The following is a 26220-nucleotide window of genomic DNA, read 5'->3' on the forward strand; positions in this document are numbered from 1 at the left end:
TTGTTTTTTTAAGGGACAAAGTAGGACAAATTTTGTGCAGAAAAAACGTTGCAAGAATGAACGCATAGGGAACAAGCAATTCCAAATTATATGTATACATATCATGTTTTGGTGTAACAGAGAAATAGATTTTACGATTCACAGTTTCAAATTTTTCTGTTTAAAAAATCAATTTGAATTTTTATTTTAAGAATAAAGATTTTTTAAAATTTAAAACAATTGATTGTAAGTTGTCAATTTTTGTAAATGCACCCTCAACCCTTACTACAATGAGTCGTTCTCATTTGAAGTCCCATTTGAACAAATACAAGTATGCGAGAATGTATTATACTATCCTATACCACAAAAAATAAATATCCTTTCAAGTTTTCTTAAAAGTTAACAACAATATAACCCTTTATTAACATATTAAACATGTAATTTTCTATAAAACAACAACAAAAAAACAAATATAATGCATCCCACTTTTAATTTTACAACGGTATTCATGAATAAAACCTCGTTTATGAAAATTGTCAAAATCAAACAAGAAAAAAAATAAATATATTTATATATACATATATACATATGTAAACTTACATGTATTTTTACGTTAATTTATATTTAAATGTATATATATATATACTAACAAACACTAAAAAAATATTAAAAACAATATTTATTGACGCTTTTTTAAGTAAACTAATTTTTTTCCAAACAAACACACTATTATAAAGTTCAAAAAAGCCTTAGTACATTGTGCATACGATTTTGAAATTAACCTAGCATAAAGTTATTTGTTGTGGTTGATGTATATTTTAATTTCAAATATTCAATATGCTGTATATTTTGTTGTGTTATGTTACTGTATATAACACTTTTAAGCAAAAATTTGAATCACTTTAAAATTTCTTGTAAGGAATTTTATATATGTATATTTTTTTTATATTTCATTTCTGCTATATTAAAATTTTTGAGGTTATAAAAAAGTCGACATAGTTTTTATAAAAGTATTAACATTCCGAAAATACAAAAGATATGAAAAAAATTATAATATTCGAAAAAAAAGATAACTTTTTGTTCCCCGATAAAACCGTATCAACTTTCCAGGAAGCCTGAACCGTTAAAGAAAAAACAATCAAACTTATCGTTCTAGTAATCATAAAATTACCAGTTAAAAAATTAGAAAAAGCACCAAATTATATATGCTATTTCTTAAAAATTACTGGATCAGTTCTCCATGAAAGTATGGAATTACATTATGTTTGCTAGTTTATGAACTAATTTTATTGAAAACCTAAACGATTTTATATATAGTTCGAAAATTAACTCAGAATAGCTGAAAACTTACAAGTTATTATTGCAGACCTAAAGGATTATGTAAAGAATTTTGAAGAAAATTCATAACTTTTAATGAAGCCGTATCGCATTTTTTAAATGAAGTTCCATAAGACTATATAAAAAATTAAAATTAAACAAATTCTTTCATATACATAAAATTGAGTAAAAACAAATTAAGTAAAAAAGCATAATACTTAGATTCGTTGATGAGTCATAAAAATCTCTTCACAAAAAAAAAATTTATTTTTGGGAAATTCCGAAAACCACCTCAGAAAGTCTCTGACAATTTTGACAATCTCTTAAAACAATTTTGAGAAATAGCAGCTTGTTTGTATTTACTGCTTATCAAAACCACAAAAAAAATGCACAATATATGTACATATACAAGGTGAATAAGTATCGAGTACAATATTATATATCTCATTGTTTAGTGCATTAAAAATGGATAAAATTTTTGCCTGGGACCAGTTGTCAAAACTCAACGGTTTCTGGGCTACAGAGATTTAAACGAATTTTCACGAATTTTTTTCTTGCTTTTGCCAAAAAACAGACAGGCTTCAAATGAACAGTTTCTGAAAGCGTTTGAAAGCAACATATTACTTAATTTTGTATTTTATGTACTTTCAGAATACCATGCATTCGAACTTTGGAAAATCACCAATTTTTCCCATTTTGTGCTTTTTTAATGTTTTTTATCCCTACAATTTTTTGTGAAAATTTCAGGAAGTTTAAAGTTGTTTATTACAGAATTTTGGCCACCTTTATAAGCTTTAATTCAAGTCCTCCAACGATCAAAAATCTTTATGCTAATGAGATACAGTATAAAAACCACTATGTTAAGATTTTAAGGGCCCTAATGAAATGTAAAAAATCATTTAATGGCCCTTTCAAAAACTGTTCATTTGAAGCTCCCTTTTTTCGGAAGGGAGGGAATTATAAGCAAAAAAGTTTGGACAAGTAAAAATTTCTTCAAAATTCGTTAAAATCCCTGCATTTCGAAAACCGTTGAGTTTTGACAACTAGTTCTAAAAAACCCATTGTTCTAATTTTTACCCATTTTTGATGCCCTAAGCAATGATATATAATATTGTACTTTTTAGTGACTCACCCTTTATAATATATAGGTACATAATGTGGCAGTATTGTATATTTATCAAGAATTGTTTGTTTAGTTGTTAAAGTTAAATACTTTTTTTCATATTGATTTTAGTTGAGCAACAAAGTTATTAGCTTTTCACGTGTTATATAATCAAAAACCCGTATATCATTTTACAAATAAAATGTGTTACAATTTTGCTTCTTTTAATAACCTAACGCTTTTTCTATGTAATAAGATTTAAGCAAACCTAAAATTAACTAGTCTAATAATTGAGATAAATTTGCTTAACTATGACATATAAAAGAAAAATAAGAATTATAAAAAAGCAGTTTATCTTGTATATAATATGAATATATATTTTAAAATGAATCAAATCGAGTTGAAATGAATCATAAACAAACAAAGAAATATGTCTGAAGAAGACATGTCACTTTCCCACGTTTTTGAAATTTTATTTGCCGCTTTTTCTGGAACTATAGAAAGAAATAGTGTGCACAATTTTGTAAACAAAAAATACGAAGAGAAATTTAAAATGATTTCTTTTTTTTATTAGCTCTTCTTTGTTTATAAAAAATATTAAGTTCAGTTTATAGAATTAGAGAAAAAAAAGCAAATGAAATTTCAAAAATTTGAAAAAGACAAATGCTCTTCTTAAGACATATCTCTTTGTTTAATATATTTTTTACTCTTTATACTCTTTGTGAACTTTATAACACTTTTCCTCTTGTTTTAACTTGTATATTATTACTTTAGAAAAAAAACTATTGTATTTATAAAACCTCAAAAATTTTATATTTAATCTTGAAGAAATTTTAAAATAGTAGTATTAGTAAACAGTGAATTATAAAACAGTACAATTATGTAAAGAACTGTATAACAATATATTGTTCAACTTCAGTAAGAGCGTTCCGTTACGTCTTTTGCAGAAACATAAACACTTATTTTACGATACCATGTCTTACGAAGTATTTTTATGTTTTTCTTATGCAAAAACGTCAACTTGCGTATAAAATGGTTGAAACGAAAATTAATGAACATTTTATGAATATCGAATAAAAAAAGGTGTCATCATTATTGTGGCAAATTTGACAATATATTCGACGGCGTCATGAACCGTATAACCTGGGTTCATTGTTTTGACACTGTCTTCTGATTTGGATACTATTGCAGTTTACATGTTTATTTAAGAAAAAATATATATATATTTTTTATAAAAGATTATCAACATGAACTGTTCCATTTAATGAGATTATTAATTCAGCAAACGAAACTTTTTGCAAAAGTAAAAAACCAAATATTTGTATTAATGTTAAAATTTAATTTTTTTACCATCTTAAATTTTTTTTCCTCTTCAAATACTAATTAGAATAATTTGTAGTCATTTTTAAGAAAACAAATACATACATAATAAATTTTAATAAAATAAATCATAAGTATTTAAAAAGAAAAGTATTCTTAAAAAATAAAAAAACTAAGTTTTTGTACATTATTAAATTTCATACTTCTATCGACTTTTTATATTTAAAATTTTGTAATAGGTGATGTGGCTCTCATTTTTAAAGTTAAAATTATGTTTAGAAAATTTTTGTATAAGTTTCACTACAAAAAAATAAAAATTTTTTAAAATAAAAGCAAAAGCTCTCAAAGATAAATTGCTTGTAAAATGGATGACACCATAAAAATGAGACACGCTGTTAAGATTTAAAGTATTATCTAAAAAGTTATACAATTTAAAAAAAAAATAGGATTGAATATTATACATTTTCGTTTACCAGTATTTACTGAACTTTTTTCAACATACAAATCAAAAATATGCAAAACAAAAATAGTTCAGTTAAATTAATCAATATATAATGATCATCAACATCATAAATTAAATATCAAAACATGACAAAATAGAGTAAATATGTAAATATAATTCTGCTTTTCGAAAAATTTTATTGGTAGAAAAACATGTATACATCTTTACAAAAAAAAAAATGCTAAATTTTATTTGAAGAAAAAAAACTCATTTCGTTTTAAAAGAATTTTAAAAACACATGTTGCCCAAAAAATTTAACATCATGTTCCATAAGACCACCATTCATTTTCAAACAAAAATAATGTTTTTATAACTATTAGTGTTTTGCTTTACTTTCAATTTTAAAGCATATGCTGCCATATTTTTTTTTCGCATCAAATCACAAGTTTTAAAACATTGCACAATTAATCTTATCAAATATTATTAGCTTTTATTTGTACTAAAAATTGTTATTTGGCACTAGCAGATTTTAAAAAAATTCATAAAAAAAAACATTTATTTTTAAATGAAAATTAATTTAAACTAATATTAAAATATTAACAAATATGCTTAGAATATAAGGATAAAATTTCATTTTAAATAATTCTTAATTTTCTTTGAATTACAGGTATAAGACAAACCCTGCATCTAGATAATATTGTCCCTTTTTGCTTCTGTTCCTTTATATTCTGCTATTTCTTTGTACTCAAGCAAAGCCTTTAATTTTAAAGGCAAAACTAAATTATTTAAAATACCCAGCTTATTTAATCGGTTTAATCTTTAGTTTTTTTTACGGTCTACGAAATATTATTGATTGTCACGCGATATAGTAAACACAATTTATTCAGCAAGATCGAAGACAAAACCTTTAAATTTTTCAAAGCAAAAAGTAATCGAGCAAAAAGTAGTAATGAAAATTAAATCAACAAATTTATAATGCAAGTTCACAATAATTTATTGAAAATATTGAGATTTATTCCGAAAAATCATTCTTTCCAAAAAAAAACTTTTCTGTTTCTTATACATATCAAATTTATTCGTCGCGTGCGCACTTTTTATATAATAATTTAATTTTTACCTATAAATAATTAGTTTAGTTTCAAAGAAGTTCATTCAGCTTTAGTACGCCAGTTCATTCTAATGGTGCGCTCAACAATTAAAGCGCTACAATACGGGTTATACCAGTATTAAAGAAGTATTAACTCATCTTGAAACGCCTTAGCTATAGTCTTATCTGTTATGAATTTTCTCTGTTCTTTATATTGCGCAGCAACAGCTATTTAGAGTTTTATTAGATCATAATTTGCTCATGCAAAGTAATAGTTGATTTGAACAAACAACCATGATATCGAACAAATCATTCAGAGAAGGCTTTGCAACCCTCGAGAAGCAGCTCTCGTTGTCATACAACATCTACCACAGTGTTGCGACTCCAACCTGCGTGCAAGAATTTGCCGACATCTTCTGCTTACTCAAAATACCTAATAGTATCTAACAGTAACGGATATCTAATAGTATTAAATTAAAAAACATCAAAGGCTAAGTTTAAATACAATGCCCTATAAATGTATATTACATCAGTTTCAAATTAAGACAATATTTCCGGACACTTTAACGAAATATTAGTCTTCACATTTTAAAAATTCACCCGCATGGAAATTGTCACTTCCTTATATAAAACTAGGCTAGATCAATGTCCGTGAATATAATCTAAGCCAATGTTTGTGGGTTTAGGTCTATTAATTCATGTTCCTGCATAAAATCAGATCCAAGAGACGAAAGCTTCTTTCTAACCTAAGCTAGACGCTACGTCGTCAGATTAAAAATCCTCTTTCCCCCCAGAAAAAAACAGACATACAATCAACAATTCCAAGCTTTGTCTTTGAAAGCAGGCAGGCATCAGTCCCCCTATCCTGATATGCAAAGTCGGCTAATATTAATATCACTGAATAAGCTTTAATTTTCCTTTTTTGCTTTTTAAAATGTATGGTGCACATACATTTACGAAAACTTTGCTTGGTTTGCATCAAAAAATTTTAGTATCATATAGAAGTTCATTTGGAAATATCTCTCATAAGAGTTTTGGCCCCCTAGCGCGTCCTTTTTTTGTTTTGATATCGTATAAATCTATCTGAACAAAAGAAGAAATAAGCTTATTCAAAATACGAAAATAGCTTATTTTTTATATTCAAAACTACGCTAAAAAGCAATCTTTTGAAATTAATCAATATGTTAGTTTATAAATCTAAAATAGCATAAAAATCCATAAATGAAATATATAAGTCTAACACTCAGAACTACTTAATGTGTTCAATTTCAATTAGATATTTGAATATGTAACTTACATATTCACATGCTAACCAGCATTTATTTCCAAAAAAAAAGAATGAGTTTTTTTAAAAAAATACAAATTCTGAAAGAACAAAAATTTAATCCCCAACTTGGAAAATTGAAATAATGCAATTTTTTTCAAGATGAACATTTTAAACCAAATGTTACAAAAAAAGTAATTTCTTTTGTAATGTCTTATATTCTTGTAATTAAAAGTGTTTTATATTTACAAAAACAAAAACAACGCTACTTCAATAGAAAATACAACTGGTTGTCACTGTCGTGGATTACGATCGTATTGGAACATCTGAGGCTATTGGACGTTGTGTATTGGGTTATAATGCAACTGGTACAGAGCTACGACATTGGTCAGATATGCTGGCTTCGCCGCGAAGACCAATTGCTCAGTGGCATACATTAAAAGAAGTAGAAGAAACAGAACACTTAATCACTGGAAAATAAGGAAATTAAACAAGCTCAAAACAAAATAATTTCAAACGGCTTCAATAAAATTTGTAAGTTAAACTTTTATCTTCAAATAATAATTAGATTTCTTAATTTTTGAAAGAATATTTCAATAAAAAATTTTCCAAAGTAGCCGCAAACTATACAATTTACACTTGTTTGCAAATTACAAAAGTCTCACATGTTTTTAAAAATTTTTAAATATTTTATTAATTAATTTTTATAAAATTTTCAAAAATTATATTCATTCATCTGCCTTTTTATGGAACTAATATGTTCCGGAACTTTTGTCCGGAAATCAAGTCTTTTTACTTACATTACGTTACAACCACATAATATTTTAACTAAAATTATATATATGTAGGTACATATATTTTTTATTAATTTGCCAAAATTTAGTAAGACTTTATTATTATTATAACATTAGACAGCAAGAATCAACTTCCGTAAATTCTTTGCATAATATTTCTCTGATCTCTGTTTCATATAAAACATTAGGGTACATACCTATACAATCACAGTGGTTTTTATGTATCTACATAATATTTAATATACACATATGTATGCATATATAAACAAAAAAATTCTTAGAAATAAGTTTTTTTATAAAAATTGTAATTTTTTAGACTAATTTTTTTTGCATTTTAAAAATTTTCCGTAAAATTAACTTTTGGTTTAATTTTTGAATTCAGTATAACGAGCTTCATTTAAGCGAGGGATGAGTGTAATTCTATCATAAAACATCTCTTGGCTGCTTTACCTACACAATATGAAAAATTTCTTATGTTCCATAATCACACTGCGCGTATATGTTCAAAATAATTCTTTTAATATATTTTTTTTCCATAACTTAAACAATTATGAACAATAATTTCAAAAAAATAGATTTTAAAATTGCATCTTAATATTATCGGTCATATTAAAAAATAACTAGCAAAAAAATGTTTTTATAATATTAACACTTTGAAAAATCGGGATTTTTCACAAATTTATGGTTATTAGGATAATAACATTTTGGAAAACGTTGGACGAGATTGATATCGAAGCTTTTGACCAGGGAAAATTGCCTCCATACAAAAATTTTATTAAATCATGAGGGTTTGTGAAATATTATATTCATAAAGCAAGCATTTATGTATACAAATTGGTACACACTTAGTTTAATCCACCGTTTAATCCGTGTAATTGCTTGGAACTTAAAATCAACGTTAAGCAGATATTGATTTGATAATGTCGCTATAATATGGAAACGTTATAAATATTTTAGACAATTGGTAAAAAAAGAAAAGAACAAATTTATTTAATAAAGTATTTTGTGCTTCAAATATTGAAATACATAATGTACGTGAATGTTTGGATGACATTTTGCATATATAAAACTACACAACATTGACATTGGCTAGACCTAAAAAACTTCCTAAAAGAGAAAATTGACGAAAGATGTCTTGATGACAACCCCACCAAAACAGTAGAAGCATTAAAATTAATGCATACATATATTGTTGCTCCAAATTTTTTTTGGTCCACCCGCCATTTACCAGTGTTTGTGAAAAACAAAGTCAATATTTAGTCCTTTATTACTGTGCGATAAAATTTTTTTTTTAAATTTTCATAAATGCTTGTTAATATTCATTTTTAATATTTTTAAAATTTATTTTACGTGGATTTAACTAAATTTCCCAGAGCTTAAAAAATTAGTGAGGCATAGTCGGACGTGAAACAAAACGTACTACATGAAAATTTTTTCCATGTATGACATAGGTCAAACTTCGATATGATTTTTTATGGTAGGTATAATATTTGAGAGAAGTTCTGAATTTTATAAAAATTACGTAAAAGAAGCCTTAACTTTTTCATTTATTTCAAATACATATATTAAATTAACAACACATGATAAAATGTGAACTCTGTAAAATACTTTACAAAATGTAAAAATAAAATTTAATTCTGCAGTTGTATATTATGTAACATACATAATATACAAATTAAAAAGAGAAAATTGCAATTAAAAAGAGAAAACTTGCTTACAATTTGGTAATAAGCAAAAATTTGTTCTTGTTTTCAGTTATAAGAATAACCTGTAGGCAATGAAAACTCGTGTCGTTGTTGAAGTGCTTATAAGCTTAATATACATATAATATGTACGCGTATTACATACATACAACTTTTTTCTTAAATAAGAAATGCATTCATTATAAATTTTTAAATTTTAAACAAAAAAATATGCAATTTTGATTTCGTTACGTTTTCATAGAGGAAATTTCCCATACTTGTATCAAAAATTGCAACGTGGAGCATAACAATAATTAAAAATTGGATCAAAGAGTTACGTGAGCCAATCTCGAAAAATAGTGAAAATCTCGAAAACTACAACGCAAGAGGAAATTAGTTTATAGCTTTTGATTAAACACGCCGAAAAAACTAAGAAAGAATGCGTATCGTCAAAATAACAAAATTGGTGGGTTTTCGTAAATTCATATCGTTGCCAAGCTTTTGGCAACGATATGAGTGTACGAAAACTGTTGACCAAAAAAGTTAGAAAAATTTATTGCCAAGTTTTAAGCCATTTTAAGTTAAGCCCAATTTTCACATTAAATCAATTTTAAGTTAAACCAATTTTGAAAATATTGAATACTGCATCCAAAAATTTAAATTACACAGTTTTCAAAGTTTATTTATCTTAAAGTTATAGAATATAATTTTGTTATACATAATTAACCTGTATACTTTTCAGCAAGCACTTTTCTTGATCAGTACTACAATTAATTGGCGACCAATTCTTAAAAAATAATTTTCCGCATCCCCACAATATTACGTAAGCTAACATGTATGTATATTAACTTTGTATTAATTTATATTAAAGTTAAATGTTACATTATAATAAATAATAATTTTTTACAGAAGTAGCAGAAATAATAGCAGATACTGAATGAAAAATCAACTTCCTCTGAAAATAAAGAAAACACTATAATTGATTTCGCATCATAATACGATAATGTTGTAACAATATGAAACATACTTTAGGCAAACCAAATTGACTACCTTAAGTGACTATTAGAAGCATGAAATTATTTACATTCCCATTTAAATTATAAATGTGTTTCCACTTTATAATGTATAGCTATATATGTATATTGCCTAACTGAATGTGTGTATATTAAAATATATGCAGGCGTATAGTTGATATGTGCTCTTATGTATAAGCTTGCATATTATCCATTCGCTTATCAACATAATTTTAAAAAATTAATCTTAAATCTTATCGTAACAAAAATCACAGTCTGCCATAAAAGATCATAATTTTTTTTAAGTATATTGATACTGTAATCGATTTGTGCTTATTCATACAAGTGAAACAAAATTCCATATACAAATATACTATCAATTTACTTTACTTGGTTATACGATTTTATTACTGCTGCAACACAAGAAGATCATGAATTTCATCAGATAAATTTTCATTAAGGAACTCTGCTGTGTATTACAATATGAAAAAGATGCAGTCATGGCTAATTAATTATAGTTTCACTATTTATTATAATTTTGTGACTTACCGTTTTTAAATTTCACTAATATAAAACTTTATAAGAGTTTTTCTAGAGCCTTATTTTTTTCTTTTAAAAAAACAATATGCTATACTAAAAGTTTTCTATTCAAAATTTTCTACTCAAAATAATTCACTCTTAATACTAATTGAAATTTTGTTAATTCTATTTGCCCACAAGAAGTTTCAGAGAAGTAAATATTACTCAAAAATTCGTCCGTTGCTAAATGATTTTTACTTTATTAGCTTCTAATATTCTTTAATTTTGTACTCAAGCCATTTTTGTTTACAAAATACCTATATTTCTAAATATTTAAAAAACTTTCAATGAATAAATATGTATATTAATAACACATACATAAATATATTTCACATAATTTAAATATGCATATACGTTCAATATGTAGCAAAAATGCATATCCATGACAAAATATGTGGATATAAAAATATTTACATATAATATTAATATCATTAATATAATTAGCCTACGAATGAACTGTAATTGAGAATTTTCTTAATGTAGTCTATAAGTAACTATATAGCACGTTGTGGCTTCATACCTATTTTCAAAGTAGGATACCATGGCATTAGCATTTCTTGCTCTAATCGTATAGTATGACCTCATCTTTTCCGTGTAGCAATATATAAGAGATGCACATTAAAAAATTTTCAACACAAGCATTCATAATTTAAAAAAAAAATTAGAGCTACTTTCCTGAAAACATAGCTCTTAGGACTTTATAACAATTCTCTACCTGTGACGAAAAAAGCAAGAAAAAATAATTTTTAGTATCTATAACTTAAAGTGAAAATGTTGAAAAGTTCTGCTTAGTCTGAACCGACCACGATTTCATCGCCGATGAACTATTGAGCTCCGGACGTTCATATGTAAATTAATAGCTACACAAATAAATAGTATAACGAAATAACACTAATAATGTCAAAATGTATTTTTAGAAAAGTAACGTAAAAATCAAAAACACTATTTATGTGTACCTATATATTTATGTGTACAAAAATGTGTACCTATATATATTTCCATTAAAATAAGTTATTTATGTGAATGAGATATCTTTTCAACAAACTTTCGATTAATGAAATTTATTAATTTCTGGACCCAGATGTAATTAATTGTTAAAGCAAAAAATTATGTAATAAAGAATAAAAATTAATCAATCAATATATTAAATAAAATAATTTATAATTTAAATAATTTTGATGTAAAATAGGTATCACCAAATATAAGTTATTTCTCAATTAAAATCAGAATAAAATTCAAATGTGAAAATAAAAGTGTTGCCAATATTATATTATTTTTGCTCTCCTGACATAATTATAGGCTTATTTGCACATTATTTGCACATACATATATGCATACATATACATATATTTCAATATATACAAATACATATATGTGTGTGTATATAACATTTGCGTAGACTAAATAAGCAATATATATATTCATGAACAAACACACATATAAACGCATATACATATGTAGATAATAACGGTTATTACTTGTTACATAAATAAACTGTACATTAATTATATTCTTTAAATATAAACATTATTTTATTACAAAAAGTTATTATAAAACTTTGTTCACATTCAAGCCCAAAAAATACTATATACTGTTAAAAAATTTTTAAAATTTAATCTAACGTAGTCTAATAAAAATAATAATAATATAAAAATATTATAAAGTAATAAAATTGTTTATTAAATATAACTTACTAATGATTAATACAAACTTATGTGATTTTTAATAATTTTTTAATAAAAATATTCAATTTAGGATGTTACAATTGATTGTATATATTAAAAAAATTCAGTTATAAGCCTACAATATTTTTTAATTTGTGTTTTTATAAGTTCTTGTAACAACTGTAATACAAATTCAAAAATAATTAGCATTTAACTCTTACAAAGTGCAATATATATATAACATATACACAAGTCCAGTACAAGTTCTGAACCTTTCTGAAAAATATTAGTATTGAATTTGAAGTATGAAATGACTCAAGCGACATTTATTAAATTAAATATATTAATAAAATTATAAATTATAAAACCAAAGAAATTTACAAAATAAGATTTATTATTTTCCGAATATTTTTCAAAAACACTTTTTGAAAACGAAGAAACTTTCCTTAGTTCGAAAAATATAATTTTCGTTTGAAAAATGCAAATCAATCTGGGTATAATCGGAAAGTAATGAAAAATGTTCATCGATGCAGCGTCGATGCAAACAAAAGGTATTATTTTGACTTTTTTTGGACATTTTCTAAGTGTTGTGTTTTTTAGTGTTTTAATGAATGATTATGTTTTCAAAACCTATTTAAAAATTGTTTTGGAGATTTTAATATAATAAGTCATCTGAAAATATTAATATGATCCAATTTTCACTCTTCTAAGGTAATTTATTACTAGAAATTCATAAAAGGAAATTCATTACTAAAAATTAGTATCATCAAAAAATTATTAATTTTATTAGTTATATAATAGAAAACAATAAAGTTATATAATTATTAACTTTATTTAAAATAAAATTTTGCATCAATATAGAGAATAACAAAAAAATTGATGCACAACTGGTTTAATATAATACGCATATACGATGTGTTTTATTGACATTTTCGAATATCAAATTTTATAAGTGTTACCGAATCGATACAGTTTCGTACATGCTTTTAAGATGATTCTCAATCTCGGATTGATTACATACTTTCCGATTCTACCCTTTATCAAAGCCAATTTTAATCTATATTTTCATTATACTTGACATTTATTACAAATGATTATATTTATATTTATAACAACCAAAACCAAACATTACAACCACAATTTTATTATATCTTAGGGACAATACTTAATTTTGACAGCCGAATGCTACATATCGCCTCGATTTAAGTATAGTATAAAAAAGAACAAAAAAATATAGTGTCAATAATTATAATTTAATTTTTTATATTCCAAAATTGACAAACTCTATAAGACACAACTAGTTAGTACTATATCGTTTTGAATGTATAATTATAACACAACCTAACAAATTGTGTTCAAAATGACTTTAAATTATTACATAATATATTTTAATGATATATATTTTGTTAGTTTGTTTTTTTTATTTCTATTCTTTATTTTTACAATTATGATTGTAAAAGTAAAGAATACGAATAAGAGAATTACTACTAATGCAATACCAATTATGATTGTATGAAAAGAATATTTTTTATCTTTTTATTTAAAATATTTTATATAAAACTAGTATTAATATATTGATATATTAATTTCATTATTATATTAATATTAATTTCATTATTAATTTATATCATATGTATTTACATACATAAAATTTAATTGATGGTAAAAATGTAGTAAACTACTAAAACGAATGGATATTTATTTATAATACCATTTGCACATATATAATTGAATATTTCAATCTTAATTGTATATAAAAATTTTACAGGCATAGATAAAATTAAAATAAAAAATAAATTATTAAAAATTACATAAAACAATAAAATTTCACATAAGAAACTTATCATATTGAAAATTTTAATTTAAAAAATCAACAATGAAGTCCATGTAAATTTCCTTCAATCACCTTTGTGATTAAAATGATTTTCGATTTTTTTATCCGCGTAGTTATTAAATTAAAATTTCGTTACAGCATATTAATAGTATATAGTATGAATAAAGTTTAAGTTTTTGATTCCATTAAAAGTAAATAAGAAAACAATTGATTTCGTTACGAAAATGTCTTACATATACATACATTATATACTACATATATATACTACAAAATAATAATTTCAAGTTAGTTATTTTTGAAGTTAAGCTATATAGAGCAAAAGTAACATAAAATTTTAAATATAGTTCTAAACGAATTCGTAATTTATATGTAATAATAATGTAATAATAAATAATGATAATGATGTTTCTTATATACGCATGCATTGTTTCTTTATATAATTAAATTGTATATTATAAAACTTACAAGAATATTAAAATCGTTAAAAGAACAAAACAAAAACTTAGGAAATTTTATTAAATAAAACTAGTTTAAAATTACAAAATGTAACGAGATAAAAAATATTCAATATAAAAAAATAAAAATAATAAATATATAAAAACTGTAATTGCAATGTAATATAAAAATATTTAATTTATTGATTAATAAAACCTTATAGATGAAATGTGAAATTCTTTTTGAAAAATGTGTTTAAGTTTATTAAAAAAATTAAAATAAGTATTAAACTCTACCATAAGCATAACAAATTATACATAAAAATAAATGTAAAAACAAAGATAACATTTACATTGATATGTGTAAATATATATTTAAATATATATGAATATTTTAGATATATGAGTTATACATACACACGTATAAACGTACACATAGTTATATATGCTCTACATAATTTGTATATATATATTATATATAGTTTGTATATATATATATATATATATATATACATATATATATATATATATATACATATATTTTAACACATAAGTATAACAAATAATATACATGTACATAAATACAATTTGAAACAAAAAATAAATCTCTGTTATCGAAATATAAAAACTAATTTCATTCTATGTAACGTAAATTTTTATTTCCCAAATATTTAAAGCTCAGTTTATTAACTTTATTACCAATCATTACTTTTGTTATCAAAACTAGTCTATCATAATTAGTCTTCTATCAAAAAAAGGTCGACTCTATTTTTTTGCGTTAACAAAATTTGAAAAATGCTTATGATTTCTTTAAAATAAGTAGTCCAAAAATAGCATTTTAAGGGGGGGGGGGGGATGCGAACAGGGGAGGTAGGTAAAAATTTTCTTCTACTAAAATAAGTTTCTAGTAAAGATCTATGTACGTATGAAATTTCAATTACCTATTTTTAAGCTATCTATTTTCAAGACAACTTTTAAATAAAGCATTTGAAGTACAGGTTGTATTCATATTTAGTTCATATGAAATTGAACATAGAAATTAAAAAAAATCAAATTAAAGTGTACTTAGAAGAAGCATTTTAGAAAAATAGTATACATCTACAAAATAGCCTTCACAATAATTGATAGAGATAAAATAGAAAAAGTAAGTTTAACTACTTACGTTTTTATATTGTGATGTTTCTTAAAACTTTCACTAGATTTCTGAAAACGAATATATTCTTATTCATGTATGTTTACCTCGAAAGGCAATTATATAAATATCATATATATTATGTCATTAAAAGAAATTTCAAAAAGAGACGTAAGATATGAAAGTGGTAATTCAGTATTCTATTATGGAGCCCCTTAACTTCAATTTAAAGAACATACTACACGCATATAGTTGCCTATACATTGTACATGAAATGGATACATATGTATATGCCAATGTAAAATACCTCTACGTATCATATACATAAGTATATGTACATACATATATACATCTACAATTTGTTTTTTTTATTCTAGTTCAGTTTATAAAATGCGCGAAATTTAGTTCGAACGCTACTTAGATATTATGAACGTTTGTTGTTATTTAAATTGTTGGATACTTACATACATTTTATTTTTTATTTTTCTTCATGTTGAACTCAAACATTTCATAAAATAATGCATACATTAGGTTAGAAATTTTTTTTTTACAATGAAAACTTAAAATAGGACCTATAATTATACATATCACAAATTATAATTATACATATTTTTAGTTAGATTTAATAATTACATATATATGCATATCTTTTTTTTTTGTCACACTACAAAATTGAGACCTATTATTAACAAATTAAAGTCAAATCGTAGTAATCGAAAAGAAATAAATAAAAAAAAGCGTAATCTAGTTCTCAAGTTTACAAAGGTGCTTCTTTAAAGATAATACATACATTTATTCCAAAGACGCAGCATTCTGTTTACCAGCTTATGCATACCATAATTAGTCCTATGAAAGGATACCGCAATAAGATTTGTCGAGCCAGATCTCACATTAGTGTTGATGACAATTTCGCTCAGAATGTCGGGCAATATGAGCTCCGACTTCAAAATAAGAAAAATAAACGTAAGGGGGCAAGATTAGGGGATTTTCCCAAGAAAAGTGACGGTGAGCGAATATCAAGAAATTTTTTTGAATAGCCTCAATTCTGTTCCTATGAACGTCGTGAATCGGAAAACAAACTTGCGCTTCGTATTGAAGATGTAGGCGTACAAGGCGGGAATAAAGAGATTATTAATGTGTAAGGGTCATTTAAATCCTTCGAACATCGCTTAATGAAACCCAACAAGGAACTTGTCTCCCGAAAATTTAGAATTGAAGTAAATTCCCATGTCCTTAAAAGCGAAAATCCTTTTTAGACCATCACCATTAAAAGAATAATTTGTCATAAAAGGGCACTTTCTGCGTGCTTACGTTTTACTTTAAATTGTGGAATGAGCACCATTCATAGAAGTTATTTGAGTCATTCTAAAGTGCTTGAGAATCAGCTAATAAAGAAATCATTTTAAAAATTTTCATATCATCAGCATAAATAAGAAACCCACTAGTTCCCAACTTCGAGCACATTATTCATAGAAATAAAAAATAACAATGGCCTCAAAGGGCTTCCCTGAGACACACCCGAACTTGTCAAAAATGAAGACAAGACAGATGAACGGCAAGCTACTACAACTACTAAAAGTTACCATTTAAGTAGACCAATCGGGTCCATATAAGGTTCGCCGTCATGGGCACTCTAATCAAATTTGGTCCTCACAGTTTGTAACAATTAACTACGACTATGATTTTAAGGAATTCCGAGTTTAATACCGGAAAAAAGCTAGCGCAAAAGCCATTCCTAACAGCAATTAGAACTCTCTCCTCACTTCGCTGCCCGTGCTGACCAACGTCAGTAGGGTCCGACTCGTAACGGTCTTTTCTAAAGACAGAATATGAAGGCACAAATATCTCCAAGTTAGAACGACTTGAACGTCCAAAAACGTTCTAAAAATAGATTTAAACACTCATCCCAGATCTTCTTATCGGAGGAAAGGTTAACAAACACTTATACGAGGACCCAGGGACGAACCCGGCAACATCTGAGCCATCACCAAACTCAACCAATCTGCTTTGAGCCGGAGTAGAGCAAGGGACGAAAAAACCTATTATTGGACTCCTTTATTCTCTACAAATAGTCAATGCACCTACTCTTCATGTGGCTACGATACTTTGCTAAGTCCTTATCAACCATATCAAAAGTCACATTAAGGATCAGGTGATATCCCCTAAAAATTCTCGACAGTGCATCTTAATCCGAAGGTAAACCCTCACTCTGAACAAGCACCTTTATGCTCAGTTATTCTTTCCATCATGGTGCATGTGATCGGCCGCGTCATGTAAATAGGCTAAGTACAGTTTCACATTATCGTAAATCACTTGACCTCTAAACCGAGAAAGTACGTAAGTATTATCGCCCTCCGCAACAGAATTTTTAATCAAGCGAATTATAGGAAGCAACAACGGATTTACAAATTTCTGTGGGAGGATTGAAGGAACCCCAACTGGGGAGGACTACCAGTATTAAACCTAGCTATGGACGCATAGCTACCACCATAATAGGTACACACACGAACAAAATTAGAATATCCACTATATTATTGTTATTAATATTATTATTGTTATTGTTATTATTATTATTATTATTATTATTATTATTATTATTATTATTATTATTATTATTATTATTACTATTATTGTTATTATTCTTGTTCTTATTTTTTTTTTTGCTTTGATAAACTTATTAAATAATATTTATTTATATATTTATTTATGTTTAGCTCAAACATGTTACATAACTTAAAATTACAGAATGAATATACAGATACATACTTTTTAGACAGAACAAAGTTTTGACTTAAAAATTAAATTTAAAAATTATACAAAATAAAACTTATTAGTAATAATATTCCATTAAATATGAATATAGACAATGAAAAGCTAAAACAAGAATTTGTTAAAATAAAGCAAAGGCGTATACTTAACTATAAGTAAATAGAACCTTTTGCATCGTGTCTTTCTTCAGTGAAAAGTCAAGTCTGTGTTTGTGTTTGTTGCATAAACGGAGCATTCTGCTGACAGGTTCATGTTTCCCATAATTAATCCTATGAAAATTGTTCCTTTTCATCCGGGGAACGAGACCTAAGGTTGGAATTAAACACAATTTTATTTAAAATGTCGGGGGAGATTAAGTCAGTTTTCATAAGCTGAAAAATGAACAACAAATCCGCGACATCACGTCTTTTACCCAGAGTATGTAGGTCAATTAATTTGAGTCTGTGCTCGTAAAGTGGAAGAATGGTGGGGCCCTCCGAAGGAAGAAGGCGCAGACTCGATACTATTAATATGTATATCGTAATAGGGTGACCATACTTGTGAAGCATATTAAAGATGAGGACGGACCAGGCATGTATAGAGTGATTTTAAGATATAAGGATCATTAAACTCCTTTGACCAGCGTTTAATGAAACCTAACTTGATCGAGATTGATCTGCATATGATATGATTATAGTGGTTTATAAATGATAACTTGCTATCGAAGCAAACACCCAGGTCCATTATTGAATCAACTCGACTAAGAACTTGGCCATTCATAGTATAGTTTGTAAAAAATTGCCGTTTTTGCCTAGAGTAGCACATTTCTGCACATTTGCCTTAGAAGCGGTTAAGATCATTCTGAAGACACAACGTTTCATTTGTAAAGCTTATTTTTTTTTTAAATTTTCATGTCATCAGCATATATTAATACCCCACTGTGCGTTAGCATCGAAACAACATCATTAATTGAAATTATGAACAGCAATGGACCTAAGTGACTATCCTGGGGTACACCAGAATTAGACGAAAGAGGCAAGGAAATTACTGAACGGAAGAGGGCTCTGTAAGTTCTGCCAGAGATATGACTTTATCCATGCTAAGAAGTTGTCAGCGAATCCTAAGAGTTTCAATTTTAAAATAATAATTTCATGTGGTGGTATGTCAAAGGCTTTGCTAAAGTCTGTGTAAATCACGTCCATCTGATGCCCATTTTCCATATTATTTGAGAAAACTGTCGTGACTTCCACTAGATTAGTCACCGTGGATTTCTTTTTTCAAGAAGCCATACTGACGCGCACTAATGAATGGCATACAATGGAAATAAATATTGTCATATGGTATCAACTCAAAAACCTTGGGAATAGCCGACAGTTTGGCTATAGGACGATAGTTTGACACGTCATTTTTATTGTTTTTCTTATGGATAGGCCTAATGAAAGCTTTCATCCATACGGACGGGAAAATACCCGATGAATAAGACTTATTAAAAATTAAGGTTAAGATGGGCGCCAGAGAAGAGCAGCACCTGCTTAAAATAATCTCAGGAACTCAATCTGGTCCAGGAGAAGGACTAGAACCCAAATTAGAAAGATATTTCTCAACCGCAAAAGAGTTCGTGACAAAATTTGTAAAGGTAGTTTTAGGATAGTTATCAACGTGCCGAAAGTTGTCGACATTTAATTGAAAAGATGAAAAAGAGTAAGATTCCGCGAAAAAGTTACAAAAAAATTCAGAAATAATTTGGGAATTATTACTTGTATTCTCGTCAAATTTCAAGAAGATTGGATAACTATCACTTTTCCTCTTATGGTTTATGAACTTCCAAAAGACTTTGGGATTACGTATTAGGTTATCTTTATTCATATTATTATTACTATTGTAATTATTTTTATTATTAGTGTTAACTGATATCCTGCGTAAACCACTGAACACCCAACTTAAATACCATATCCGAAGTGTTGAACGCATTTGGAATAGCCGCCTTTGGTTTCAGCTGCATAGTAATATCCCAAGGAGAAATTTGTACCTTCATGTTGCAAAACACATTTTTTTACACAAAAACGTCAGTACGACATTTGTGTTTTAATAATTTTAGGATAAAAGTAATTTAATTTTTCCAATTAGGAAATTTTCCAATCTAGAAAGTGTAACTAACACAATCACCGTCAGTGTTTCACTTTTGTTAAAAAATGCTACAATAAAGTAACAATGTGTAAATAATAGAAATGCCTTTATTGGCCCAAATGCCTTTATGTTTTTTGTAACATTGTAAGAAATGTTACAAAAACTCAACAACACAATTTCTTTTATAGGTGGAAATGTTTCACTCGTGTGCCTTTATATATACATATAATCACATTTACGAAATTTACTTTATATATGTGAGAAGTATATACCGCGCGAATTTTTTTTTCAATAAAAAAGTAAATTTGAATTTCGATAATATTAAAAAAATGTATTCAACTCGGCCGCGAAAACGTCTTTTCAAGACAATACTTTCTATAGGAGATTTAAAAAACATCGTTTACAAGTCGACGAAATTATTGTAAATCTGAATGAAGAAAAAATTACGACACTTGTAGCAATATTTCTGATACTTCAGAAGATTTTGTTGAAAATGAAAATATGGGTAATATTTCTGATAGTTCCGAAAATTTTAATGTTCCTGAGGATATGGAACGCACGAAATTAGATTTTAATCAAGGGCTGGAAGAAAATTTAAATTTTGAAAATTATGAAGGAAAAATTAATTTTGTGGAAGACTTACGAGTTTGGGCACTCAAAAATAATATTTCCCACAATGCTTTATCAGATCTTCATATAGTACTGAAACGGCATGGAAATAATTTTTTATCCAAGAATAATAAAACCTTACTCAATACACCGAATAATATTGAAAGTATAAAAAATATTGGTAATGGACAATACTGGCATAATAATATAAAAAAAAACTTGGTAAACATTTTGCAAGAAGCCAGTGGTAATGTAAGTGAAATTTCTTTAATTGTTAATATTGATGGTTTATCAATAGCCAATAGTTCAAAAACAGAGTTCTGGCCAATTCTCTGTTCTATTTTTGAGTTACCAAACTCGCCAGTGATAACAGCGGGAATTTTTTGTGGCGAAAGTAAACAGCAATTCCAGAAATATCCTTTTTGAATGAAAATGGATTGTTACTAAACAATCACAAAGTGTCTGTTAAAGTTATGTGTTTCGTATGTTATTCACCTGCACGCGCATTTGTTAAAGGTAAAAGTGATATAAATTTAACGTTTCTTTATTCTAATGTTAATATGTATTTCTTTATATTTCATAAATATTGTAAATTTTAATTCATATCATGGTTGTACTAAATGTACAACTATTGGAGATTATGAATTTAACAGAATTAGTTTCCCAAGAATTGATTGTAGCCTCCGAACAGATGAAGATTTTCGTAACCGGAAAGATATTGATCACCTTAAAGAGACAAGTCCGTTAGAAATTTTACCCATAAATATGGTTGAGGACTTCATAAAGTGGATTCTCTTCATTTATTGGATTTGGTGATAATAAAAAAACTTATAACAATTTGGACTACTGGGATGTACACTTATGATGCAAAATGTTCAAGTAGTGACATAAAAAATGTTTCCCAATTTTTAATAAAGTACAATGAAATTTTTCCAACGCAAATTCATCGCACTGTGCGGCCCTTAGACTGCTTAAAATTCTGGAAAGGATTAGAATTCCGAACGTTTTTAATGTACTTAGGAGCAATAATTTTAAAAGACTTTTTAAAACCGGATGTTTTTCAACATTTTCTAAACTTCTTTTGCGCTGTGAAATAAATTATTTATCCAAAGCTTAAATGTGAAATAGTATCGAAGCACAAAGCTTCTTCAAAAAGAGTTTCAAAAATATTCTGATTATGTTAACAAACAAGAAAAAAGATGTGGTTTATGACTAAACAAAATAAGATTGTATGTATGTTACATGCCAGCCATAAAGAAAATGAAATAAAAATTTTTGGATACAGCTCAACACAGACTGAAGCATTTTTCCAAAAAACTTTATTTTTAAGAAGAGGAATAAAATCAGATTTGTTTCTTTGTTATCTGAAACATGTATAATGGGAGAATATATTATTTTATTTCTGGTTGCAAAGTAGATTAAATATACATAATATATTTTGTATCTTTCGTTTGTAAATTAAGGAATTTTGTAATCATTTATAATAAATAAAAGTGTAGGTTTAGGAAACATGTTATTTTATACTTTGTATACATAGCATGTATTACAAATATGTACATGATATATACATACATGAATAAATAAGGATTTATAAAGATTTCCTATATATTTGGGTTAACAAATTATATAAATTAATTAAGTTTAAATAAGTCAAATTATTATGACAAATCTAGAAAAGAAAAATAAATAAATAAAAATATTTCCAATCAAGCAAAAATGTAATTATTGAGGAGTTTGAGAACTTTAGTGTATAGCTTGAAAGCAAGTATGTATTGGAAAAACATCGAGTTTCGGAAATATAATAAAAGAAAATTAGTTCAATGAACAAAAATTGCTAAAGTGGCGAAAATGAATAAAAAATTAATTTTAAATGAGCATCCCTCCCTGAAAATAAAACTCCCTGAAAATTATCACTCCCGAAAAGGTTGTTTTTGTCACTCTCCTGGAAAGTGTATGGAAATTTCTTCTACCTTCCAACAAAATGTGCTAGCGTTATCGCTTACTATGTCTAGCTTTCTAATACGTATTTTCTTGAGTTAGGGTAATGAGACATACGTTAGGACATACGTTAAATATAAGTTGTTATATATAAACATACATATATGCATCAAAAGAAATTTTTAATAAACCAGAATTATATTCTTTGAACGCTATTAAATGTAAGCTAATATGTTTAGAATGTCATTGTAAACTTGTATTTTTTCCGTTACTTCATACGCTTGAAATATTAGCTAAATAAGCATTATTCTTAAAAATAAATACATATATTATTTTATCAATTTATTTGGAATTTTTTCAATCTGCAAATAAATTCACTTCATTTTAATTTTGAAAATTATGTGTTTATTTCTAAACTTAAAAAATTTTCCGTAATTAAACTTTTATGTCTGATATATAGTATTGAAACTATTTATTTTTATTATTTGCGAATATTTTTTAATAACCAATATTTAAATTACAATAAACTTAAACTCTATAATTAAATTAAGAAAATGCCTATGAGAAGAATAAAATCAATTGTAATTTATGCGTACAGTGTACAGATATATATATATATACTCGTATATTGTGCAACATAAATTGTACTTATAAATTGTAATTCAAAACTCATAATTAAAAAAATATTCGTACAAAAATCAACACAGTTACTAAAATGCAAAAAAAAAATATATTAACACCACTTAGAATTCACATGTCTCCATGTGAATTGTAAGTGGCAAAGCAATATAAATATAATGCAAATGATACAAAATATGATAAAAACTATGAACGAAATCTCATTGAGATTGAACATATTAGAAGACAAGCATGATAACGTTTATGAATGTACGCCAAAAAGAATAAAAAATAATGGACGAAGATAAAATAAGAATTGCGACGCGGAACACAAATGGCGTTCTTAATAAAAAACGTATGTTAAAAATATTTCTAAGGACCCAAAATATTGATATATGTTCAGTAACAGAGACACATTTAAAACAGCAAATAAATGTTTACATATAATATAGAGCGGCGCATCGAACCAAAAAATGGTTGCGCTATTTTGTTAAGGAATAATATAAAACATAATTTAATAAGTAAAGTAGAAAGAGACAATTTGTTGCTGTACAAATAGAGTCTTATAAACAAAATTTGGATGTTGGTGTACTTTACTGCCCTCCGGGACGTGTTATAAAGAGCGGTTCATTCAAAGATTTCCTGAATCTCCTTAAAGAAAGGTTTATTCTGGGAGGTGACTATAATGCCAAACATATTGATTGGGGTTCTAGATTGACCTAAACAAGAGATAGAGAGCTAAGAAAAGCTATTAAAGAGATTGGTTATCACTACCAATCCTCTGGAAGACCAACATATTGCCCATGTGATAGAAATAAGATACCAGATCTGCTAGACTTCTTTATTGTCAAGAAAACCTCGCCAAATTTCATTAGTTTAGAAAATAGCTATGATTTGGATTCGGATTCATTCTGCAGTTATGTTAAACAGTTACGAAGAAACAAAATAGGCCCATATTAATTAATAAATCCACTGACTGGACTAGTTTTAAGGAAGAGATAGAGAATAAAATAAATTTAAGAATTAAAGTACAAATCCAAGATGATTGGAATTCTGAGGAAGAGAATTTTAATTAAATCATACAAAGCGCTTCCTGGAATAATACAAAACAATATGAGTGTAAATCCGCGATATGACTTACCCAAGTGAAATACTGAATATGATAAGCAAAAAGAGAAGAGCTACACGTATATAGCAAAACTCACGAGATCCGGCAGATAAAACTGCACTCAATCGACTCACTCAGAATCTAAAAAGAAAAATATTATGACAAAAGAAGATTCATTTGATAATTACATTAAAAATTTGTCAACCGAAAAAGAAAGTTGTTCCTTATGATGAAAAAAAATGTTAAAACGCCAATTTTACATGTCCCCTCTATTAGGGGAAAGGATGGGAAATGGACAATAAAAAATAAGGATAAGGCTGAAATATTTGCAGATCATCTTGAGCAAAGTTTTAGGCCAAATGACAGACACTCAAACATAAATATTTCAATGGGAAACGTGAGTACAGAAAACGTTATCGCTACATTTGCACAAAGAGAAATAGTGGAAGAAATAAAAAGTTTAAAGTCAAGGAAAGTACCAGGTTATGATTTAATTACCTCTGAGATACTGAAGCAATTATTAAAAAAATGTACAACAATGTTGAATTTTTTAATGAATTCTGCATTAAGGTCAAAATATGTGCCTAAAATATGTTCCTAACTTGGAAGTTCACAGAAGTTATAATGATACCAAAACCTCGGCTACTAATTTTGTGGAAACTTTTTGAAAAGCTATTACTGAAAAGAATGGGACCTATAGTTAAGAAGAGGTCATTAATTCCGAACCATTAATTTGGATTTAGAGCAAGACATTCTTAGATCAAATTCATAGAATTACAAATATTACAATTAAAATTCATAGAATTACAAAAGCAAATTTGAGGAACAATTTTTGTAGACGTGGCACAGGCTTTTGACAAGGTTTGGCACGAAGAATTAATATACAAGCTAGGAAAAATATTAACAAAGCAATATGTAAATATTCTGTCTTCTTATTTAACCGACAGATTATTTAAAGTCAAACAGGAGGGGGACTATTCCACACTTAAAGAAATAAAAGCAGGTGTGACTCACGGCAGTATTTTGGGTCCAATAGTACATCTACTCTTTACAAGAAATGTGCCTCAAATAAAAAACACAATTGTGGATATGTATGATGGCGATACTGCAATTATGGCATTAGCATCAATATTGACGACGTCACAAGAAAGTTGCAGCAGGCAAGCAATAATTTTGATGCTTGGACAAAAAAATGGAAAATAAAAGTAAATGAGACTAAGTCTTCACAAGTAAATTCTACAAATAAAATTCTTGTAAACCCCCCACGTGTTAATTTGAATGGGGTAAATGTTGCAAGGAAAATGCGGCAAAATATCTAGAAATGACACTGGATATCAAGCTAAAATGGAAGGAACATGTTAAGAAGAGAAGAGAAATAGAGATTTAGAATTAAAATATAAAGAAATGTATTGGCTCTTAGGTCGCAAGT

At 26.8% G+C, this 26220-nt stretch overlaps 1 long non-coding RNA gene across 1 annotated transcript; it reads left to right on the top strand.

The window, feature by feature from the left end:
• Positions 1-244: 244 nt before the first annotated feature.
• LOC129614828 (uncharacterized) lies at positions 245-14959 on the top strand. Its single transcript, XR_008697407.1, has 4 exons — positions 245-310; positions 6789-7045; positions 9730-9822; positions 9897-14959. It is a non-coding gene; the product is annotated as an uncharacterized LOC129614828 (long non-coding RNA).
• The last annotated feature ends 11261 nt before the right edge of the window (positions 14960-26220 follow it).

The sequence above is a fragment of the Condylostylus longicornis genome, unplaced genomic scaffold (assembly GCF_029603195.1).
Source record: "Condylostylus longicornis isolate FDR11 unplaced genomic scaffold, ASM2960319v2 ptg000121l, whole genome shotgun sequence".
Taxonomy (NCBI): Eukaryota; Metazoa; Arthropoda; class Insecta; order Diptera; family Dolichopodidae; genus Condylostylus; species Condylostylus longicornis.